Source organism: Capsicum annuum, chromosome 9 (assembly GCF_002878395.1).
Source record: "Capsicum annuum cultivar UCD-10X-F1 chromosome 9, UCD10Xv1.1, whole genome shotgun sequence".
NCBI lineage: Eukaryota > Viridiplantae > Streptophyta > Magnoliopsida > Solanales > Solanaceae > Capsicum > Capsicum annuum.
This window is the reverse complement of record NC_061119.1, coordinates 160,961,793-160,971,322: the sequence shown is the minus strand read 5'-3', so window position 1 is coordinate 160,971,322 and position 9,530 is coordinate 160,961,793.

The window sequence follows — 9,530 nt, the reverse complement described above, 5'->3', positions numbered from 1 at the left end:
AGTCAGAGAGTGGGAGTCATTCTCAGTTCTGCCCAAATACCTTAGTTCCAACTTTACCCCTAGTTAGTGTCCTAATACCTATGTTTAAAAATGGTAACAGTGATAGGGCTCCAGGCTCTAAGTCCCAGGGCAGTGTAGTATTTACTCGAACTAATCCTTTTTGCCAAACTTATGGTAAGAACCACAAGGGAATTTGTAGAGTTGGCAGTGAGGTATATTTTAGATGTAGCAAGCCTGGCCACAGAGTTAGAGATTGTCCCCAGTTAGGATTTTAGGGTAAGAAGAACTGTTCCTCAGTTCAAACTGGTCACCGGAATAAGCAGGGTGCCACTTCCAGTGCAACCAGTGGGTAGTGCCCAAACTGACTCTATGCTCTTAAGTCTTAACAAGATCAGGATAATTTTCCAGATGTGGTCACTGGTGTTTAAAGATCTTTCATTTGCATGTTTATGTTTTGCTAGTCCAGGAGTTGTTTTGTCTTTTATTACTCCTTGTATAGCAATTGACTTTAGAGTTAGTCTGTAAATTCTAGCAGAGCCCTTCTCAGCCTCTACCCCAATGGGTAAATCTATCATAGCTCAATGGGTATATAGGAACTGGCTAATGATGGTATCTCAGAAGTTCACTTCAGCAGACTTTGTTGAATTAGAGATAGCTAATTTTGATTTCATTCTCGGCATGGAGTGGCTTCATTTCTGCCATTCCACAGTCGACTACAGAAATAAAGTTGTCCAGTTTCAGTTCTGAATGGACCTATTTTTGAGTGAAAGGGTATTATTTTAGCATTCAGAGGTCATCTTATTTCCTACCTATGGGCTAGAAAAATAATATATAAGGGATATATCTGTTATCTTGTTTGAGTTAAGGACTCTAGTTCTGAAACTCCCAGTCTTGAGTCAATTTTAGTTGAGAGTGAATATTAATATATCTTTCTCACAGATCTTCTCGGAGTTCTTTCTGAGAGGGAAATAAAATTCTGCTTTGACCTTCTTTCAGATACTTAGCCCATATCTATTCCACCATACAAAATAGCATAGCAAAACTCAGCGAATGTGATATTCTAAAAATAGCTTTCAAAACTCAATATGGTCATTTCAAATTCTTAGTCATGTCCTTTGGTCTTACCAATGTCTGAACAGTTTTCAAAGACTCGATAAACTGTGTATTCAACTAGTATTTGGACATATTCCTCATAGTATTCATCGATGACATTCTTCAATACTCTCACAATAAGAGTGATCATGCAGACCATCTTAGAAAAGTGTTAAAGACCCTCAAAACCCATCAGTTATCATGATATGTATTCATGTCCTATATGTCAGCTCTATGATCATTGCTTATATTTGTGCACATTAGTGAGAATCATATACACTCACACTTCCTAGTATAAGGAATTCTAGTTCACTTTGTGTTACGAATCATATCCCATAAGCACAAAGACTTCAGACCCAAGTAATGCAGGTCATGACTCATGCTACACTTTGAATGATCAGCCAAACTCAGATTATGTCACGTATACTCTCAGTTTAGATCCCATAGTGAAATCTATAGTGTTGATGCTCTATCCTTCAGAACTCAAGTACAATGTCTATTCAGTAATAAATATTTAGTAAAGGATTAGATAGTCCTACACAACTATGGCTTTCAGCTATCAGTTACTTAGCCATCAGAATTCAGTATTAGTCTAAACCTTAGTTATCGGTATTTGGATATAACAACCCAATATTTAATTCCAATATGAGTCCAGTTATAGTCTTAGTTACAACATCAACTCTAGTTCAATAATTAGATTAGAAACTCAGTCCAGATCTTGGTTTTCTTGACCATATCATACGGTTATTAGCTATTTAATTTTTAGTATTTCAGTACCTCAGTTTATAGAATATTTCTGAATCATGTTATATGATTGGTCTTGCATCCTTAAGATAATACAGTTTTCACTTATTCATGCTCTGTTATCTCAAGTTACCCAGTTAATCATTACCTTCTACGCATAATGCTCTGTAGTTTCAGTCCAGTTATTCAGACTAAGCATAGTTTAGTCTTATCTTCCCAGTATATTTATGCATTCATGATCAGCACCATGTGGATATTTTTGATAGTCTCAAGGGATGTGTTGTACTAAAGTAGAGAGTATAGTGTAAAAAGTATTCGAGAGATATATGTAAGCCTACAAATTTTAGATGCAGTGCATAAGGATTAGTCACTCTATTTTAGATGATGTTTTATAGTCATTGCCTCCTTGTATAAGAATCCCAGCCTTGTGGTGATCCCTTATTCAGATGTCCTACTCAGACCAGGATAATATTTCTTTTATCCCTACAGTCACTAGAATACTATAGAAAGAGTGTCATAGAAATACTCCAGTTGAGTATAAATTTTCAGTATGAATTAGTCCATAAAGCCATCATTCAGTTTACCAGTCAGATAAACATGTTTGTACAGTGTGGCTTCCCATCTTTCCATCTATTCGCACTATTTGAAGTCTCATGAATGAAACTATTCATAGATGGATCAACCGGGAAGTTGCGTGTCCAGCTCAGTTCATGTATCATGCCTTAGTTTCAGAATAAAGATATTAAATCATGATTCACTTCATAAATTCCTTGTTCATCACCTAAAGTTTCCTCATAGCTAAAAAATATAGGAAATCAGAACAAAATTTTTCAAAGGACATAGTGTCCCAAGAGGGAGATACACTATAATCCCTTGAACTTTCATGATATAAACATGCCACTCCCTCTTAACATAATGAACCAATTTTGTATTAGTGTGTTGACCTTCTATCTCTAATCTCATTCGTAAGCCATGTACTCAATGGCTCAATTCAGTTTAGGATAGTCAGTCAATGTCATATGTTACAGATTTAGTCATGTTTTTATGTTCCTGTTCGTGTCTATTTAATAAAGGATCTCGAGTTGAGATTAAATAAAATTTAGTATTTTGAAAGTCTCTCCCATGAAGGGAGTGAAGAGATTCTACAAGAAGGGAAAACTCAGTCCTTGATATGTCGGTCCCTTTAAAATTCTCAGTTAGGCAAAGTAGCTTATAAGCTCGAATTACATTCAGATATAGCTTTAGTTCATCTAGTCTTTCATGTCCCCTTGATAAAGAAGCTCATAGGTGATCTAGCAGTTGTAGTCCCAGTTGAGGGCGTAGATATTTTGAACAGTCTCTCGTGTGAAAAAATTCTAGTAGATATTCTTGACTATCAGATTTGCAGACTAAGGAGCAAATAAGTCCCTCTATTTAAAGTTCTTTGCCGGAATCAGTCCGTTGATGGAGATACTTAGGAAGTAGAAGTAGATATGCAGACCAAGTATCCTCACCTCATTTCAACTAATTTAGACCCAGCCCAACGTAATAGCTTTTCTTAAGTTCATTAATCTTATGGTTAAAGTTTCAGTTACAAACTATGCTCAATTTTCATTTCAAAATTGGTATCTTTTCCCTTATATGTTCAGTCACATGTTTATGAGTCAGTTCAGTTATGTATTCATGCATCTGATATGTGTGATCATCTTATCAATACTTTTAGTTCATGCATTCATGTATCAGCACAGTTATAAAACAATGCATCAGATCTGCATGATCAGCATGAATCTCAATAATGTCAATCATATAGACATGTTTTAGATGTTCACATTCTTTAAGTATGTTCAGTTTATCTAAAATCTTAGCTTAGTCAGTCCCATTCAAGGACGAATATTCCCAAGGGGGAGATAGTGTAATACCCCAAGAATCCAAATCGATAGTAGAACTATGATTCAAGCTCATGAGAAATAAATTAAAGTGATTTGGCAGTTTTTATGATCAAGTTAGATGTATATTAAGGCCTCAAATACGTCCTAGCAATTAGACTAATCAAAACATCCCTTACCGATTGAATTCTTGAGAAGGATATTGTCAAAGTCAATTTCAAACAATAATATCTTTCGTTATACTACAGTTTTTTGAGCTCATGAACAATCAACAGATAGATAATTGAATTAGATTTCCAATTATACCAATTTCGCTAAAATCCTGTATCGGAGTAAAAAGTTATAGCATTTTATTGAGAGCTATCTGAGTTGCCCAAGAGCAACGGGCAAACTGACGGACCATCAAGTCAGCGATGGACTGGCACTTTATCCATCACAACTGAGGTAGTAAGGCCATTTTCTATCCCAAAACTGATGGTTGGAGTGATGGTCAGTCACCAGAGTGATAGTCTGTCACCCAGACCATCAATTTTTTCCGAAACAGCGCTCAAACAATGTTTTAAAGTGCTTTTTGGGTCTTTTTCCACCCTTTTTATCCCCTAATTACATCAAATCACAGCACATAACTCCTCATTCATCCATAACATCAAAAACAGGGTTTCTTTCAAGACCAAAACCCAAGAACATGATTCAAACCCTTCTCCAAGAAAACTCAAGAATCAAAACATCACCATTCAAGAACTTTCAAGTAAAGTTAACCTCCTTCAAGATTCAAGATTTTGAGACATGTAAAGAGTTGATTCATGGGTCTCTTTCACCCGAGAAGCTCAAGAAACTTATTTTTAAACTCATGAATTGTGACTTTGATGTGGTGGGTTGATTTTAATTATGTTGATATGGTTGTATGAATCCCAAGTTGGAGTTTTTATGTACTTTTCATGAAGTTATAAAAGTATGTGGGTTGGAAACTATTAAATAGAGTTGATTAAAGTAACCATAATGTATGAACTAGTGTATATGCCTAAGCCAAAGGTTATGCATTCAATTTTTTGATAAAATGCCAAAAGAACAAGAATCATGCTTTGGGACTCAATAATGACCAAAATGATGAACCCATGCTTTACCCTTACGTTTAAAATTACTTCCATGTAATTGTTATGCATTGAAATTTCTTGATGGATTTCTCATAAGATTATCCAATGAAATTATGACATGTTTATATGCTTTCCTATTCATCTACCAAACCATGATAATCAAGTGCCTCATGAAATTCCCCAATGATTGTATTATGGATTGTTGATTATGGCCTTGAGCCCAGGAAGTGTTATGTATTGTCAGTTTCATGCTATTGAGTCCTTGGGGAGCTTGTACCCGATAATTTAGATGTGTACATAGAGCCAATGTAATGTTTTTAAGATACTCTCAGTGAAGCCATGTTCAGTAGAATTCAGTTAGTCTCATGACTAAGGAAAACTCAGTAATCTCAGTAATCTCTGTCAGTTATCAGATTTTGGTAATATTCCATTAGTCAATGATACTCAGTAAACTCAGTCCAGTCAGTTCAGGATAATTAATTCAGTGTGTAATTAGATAGGAGTAGTATTCAGCATCGAGTGAGCCCAAGGATGGGAACTCACCTGCGAGTAGAGGGTGTGATTCATAGAAGAAATCTTTGCACTCTAGAACTACGTAGCTAGCATAGATTGAGACATCTAACCTATTATATAAGGGTTGATGAGGTGGCTTAACCTATTATATAAGGGTCCCACCATTTTCCGTAGAGTACTAGTTAGATTAGGGATCACTCATATCTTATCCTTACCAGTGGTGCGGTATTGAAACCCTACCAATTGGAGTTACAGATTGGACCCCAACTCAGCTATAATGCTGTATTTTGGGCATGTCGGTTAGATGATCACTTCCCATAGTTACAGTCTCAGTCTCAATCTCAGTAATAGAACTTAGATAGTTTTATAGAATTTAGGACTATCAGATACAATCACCTAGTTCAGTACGGAACATAGCTAGTTCCATCAACAACAGGACTTTCAGACACAGTCATTCAGATAATAGTATATCAGATATATGAAACTTATGTTGTCAGTATTTAGATTCAGTGATGCCATAATCTTAGTAATAGTTCACGTATTCATGAATGTATTCTCACATTTATGATATTCAGTCAGTTAGTATTGTTCATTCATATAAACCTCTTGTATTCATCCTTCCTCACTTATATACCAGTATATTCAATCGTACTGACGCATTTGCTAAATGGTATTTTATACCATAGCTTCAGAAGCACAAGCTCCAGAGCATCCTTAGTAGTCAGCCGTTCAAAAGAAAGACTAGTAATGAGTCCTCATCATCCGAGGATGTTATTATTTGACTATTTCATTCTATAAGTACTTAGTTTATTTCAGCAGTTAGAGTTAGTTGGGGACATGTCCCATTAACTCCCTTATTCAGACAGTTTAGAGGCTTTTAGACTAGCATGTTTAGACAGTTATTTTAGTTGTTTTGGTACTGATATACCATATCTCCAGATGTTATTTTTTATTAAATTTTTGAACCTTATGGCCTTTTAACCTTTTATTTTGCATTTATACAATATGTTATGTAGTTCTCAGTTATAGATATCAGTAATGGGTTAGTTTATGGTCCTTCGGGATAATGATCATTGTGTGGCATTCTAGATACCAAATTTGAGGAGTTACAAAAGTGGTATCAGAGCCCAAGGTTCAACAGTGTCCTAGGAAGTCTAAAAAGTAGAATCTAGTAGAGTCTTGTGTATGGGTGTGTTGTGCGCCATATTTATGTATAGGAGGCTATAAGATGTCTTAAGAACAGTTTACCTTCTTTTAGTATTCATGTCATTCCAGTGAGCATTAGCTCAAATCTAACTCTCAATCAAATCTATTTCTCCTTTTCATTTATAGATCATGCCTCCCAAAAGAAAAGCTGGGAATCAGTCAGCACCATAGCTCATCCAAGAAAATTCCCTAGATGAGCATACCATTCATGGTGAATTAAGAACCGACTCTATTGTTTTATCTTACTCAATAGTAGCTTAGAGCCATCAGTAGGCTATTGTCCAACCTAGGCATATGATTTATGCCCAACAGAGTGAGGCGAGGAAACATAGGGAGAAAGAAAAAAAGAGAGAAAATAAGAGAGCTAAAATAGGTAGCTTCAATTTCAATCAGCCTAAGTCAGAGGGTGGGAATCATTCTCAGTTCCACCCAAATACCTCAGTTCCAACTCCACCCCCAGTCAGTGTCCCAACACCTAATTTCAAAATTGGTAACAGTGATCGGACTCCAGGCTCTAAGTCTCAGGGAATATAGCATATGCTCGAACTAATCCTTTTTTCCAAACTTGTGGTAAGAACAACAAGGTAATTTGCAGAGCTGGCAGTGAGGTGAGTTTCAGATGTGGCGATCCTGGCCACAGAGTTAGAGATTATCCCCAATTTGGATTTTAGTATCAGCTGAACAATTCCTCAGTTCAATCTGGTAGCCTGAATCATCATGGTGCCACTTCCAGTGCAACTAGTGGGCAGCGCCCAAACTGACTCTATGCTCTTAAGTCTTGACAAGATCAGGAAAATTTTCCTGATGTGGTCACTGGTGCGTTAAAGATCTTTTATTTATATGTTTATGATTTGCTAGTCTAGGAGTTTTTTTTTGTCTTTTATTATTCCTTATATAGCAGTTGATTTTGGAGTCAGTCCCTAAATTATTGAAGAGCCCTTCTCAGTCTCTACCCTAGTGGGTAAATCTATCATAGCCCAATGGGTATATAGAAACTGGCCGATGATGGTATCTCAGAAGGCCACTTCAACAGACTTATTTGAATTAGAGATGACTAATTTTGATGTCATTCTCGGCATGGAGTGGTTTTATTTTTACCATGCCACAGTCGACTGTAGAAACAAAGTTGTCTAGTTTCAGTTTTGAATGGACCTATTTTTGAGTGGAAGAGTAGTATTTCAGCATTTAGAGGTCAGCTTGTCCTACCTACGGGCTAGGAAAATGATATATATGGATATGTCTATCATCTTGTTCGAGTTAAGGACTCTATTTCTAAAACTCCCAATCTTGAGTCAATTGTAGTTGAGAATAAATGTTCAGATGTATTTCCCGAAGATCTTCTCGGAGTTTCTCCTGAGAGGTAAATGGAATTTGGCTTTAACCTTTTTTCAAATACTTAGCCCATATCTATTCCACCATACAAAATGGCATAGAAAAACTCAGCGAATGTGATATTACGAAAATAATTTTCAAAACTCGGTATGGTTATTTTGAATTCTTAGTCTTGTCCTTTGGTCTTACCAATGGCCCAACAACTTTCATGGACTCGATGAACCGTGTATTTTACTAGTAGTTGCACATATTCATCATAGTCTTCATATATGACTTTCTTCTATACTCTCACAGTGAGAGTGATCATGCAGACTATCTAAAAAAAGTGTTACAGACCCTCAAAACCCATCAGTTATCATGATATCTATAATGTCATACGTGTCAACTCTATGATCATTGCTCTTATTCGTGCACATTAGTGAGAATCATGTATGCCCATAGTTCCTAGTATAAGGAGTTCCAGTTCACTCTGTGTTACAAATCGTATCCCATAAGTACAGAGACTTCAAGCCCAAGTAATGCAACTCATGACTCATGCTCCACTTCGAATAATCAGCCAAACTTAGATTATGTCACGTATATGCTCAGTTTAGATCCCGTAGTGAAATATATGGTGTTGATTCCCTATCCCTCAGTCCTCAGTTACAACATCAATTCAGTAATCAATATTTAGTAAAGGACTTAGATAGTCCTCCAGAACCATGGCTTTCATCTATCAGTTACTTAGCCATCAAAATTCTGTATTAGTCTAAACCTTAGTTATCAGTGTTCGGATGTAACAGCACAATATTTAGTTCCAGTATGAGTCCAGTTATAGTCTTAGTTACAGTGTTAGCTCCAGTTCAGTAATTATATCAGAAAATCAGTCCAGATCCAGGTTTGCTTAATCATATCATACGGTTATTAGCTATTTAGTTTTTAGTATTTTAGTACCTCAGTTTACAGGATATTTTTGAATCATGTTATACCCTTGGTCTTGCATCCTTAAGATAATACAGTTTTCACTTATTCATGCTCAGTTATCTCAAGTTACCCAGTCAAATATTACCTTCTATGCATAATGCTCTATAGTTTCAGTCCAGTTATTCAGACTAAGCATAGTTTAGTCGTACCTGCCCTGTATGTTTATACATTCGTTCTTAGCACCCATGTGAATATTTTTGGTAGTCTCAAGTGATGTGTTTTGATAAGGTAGAGAGTATAGTAGAAGGAGTAATTGAGGGATATGTTTAAGCCTAAAATTTGTAAATGCAGTGTATAATTAGGCACTTTATTTTAGATGATGTTTCAAAGTCATCGCCTCCTAGTATAAGAATCCCAGCCATATGGTGATCCCCTATTCAGATGTCCTACTCAGACCAGGACAATCTTTTTTTTATCCCTACAGTCAATAGAACACTGTAGAAAGAGTGTCATAGAAATACTCCAGTAGAGTGTAAGTTTTCAGTATGAGTTAGTCCATAAAGCCATCGATTCAGTTTAGCAGTCAGACGAACATGGTCATATGGTGTGGCTTCCTATTTTCCATTTATTCGCACTATCCGAAGTCTCATGAATGTAACTATTCAAAGATAAATCAACCAGGTAGTTGCATTTCCAGCTCAGTTCATGTATCATGCCTTAGTTTCAGAATGTGGATATTCAGTCACGATTCTCTTCGTAGTTTCCTTGTGCATCACCTAAG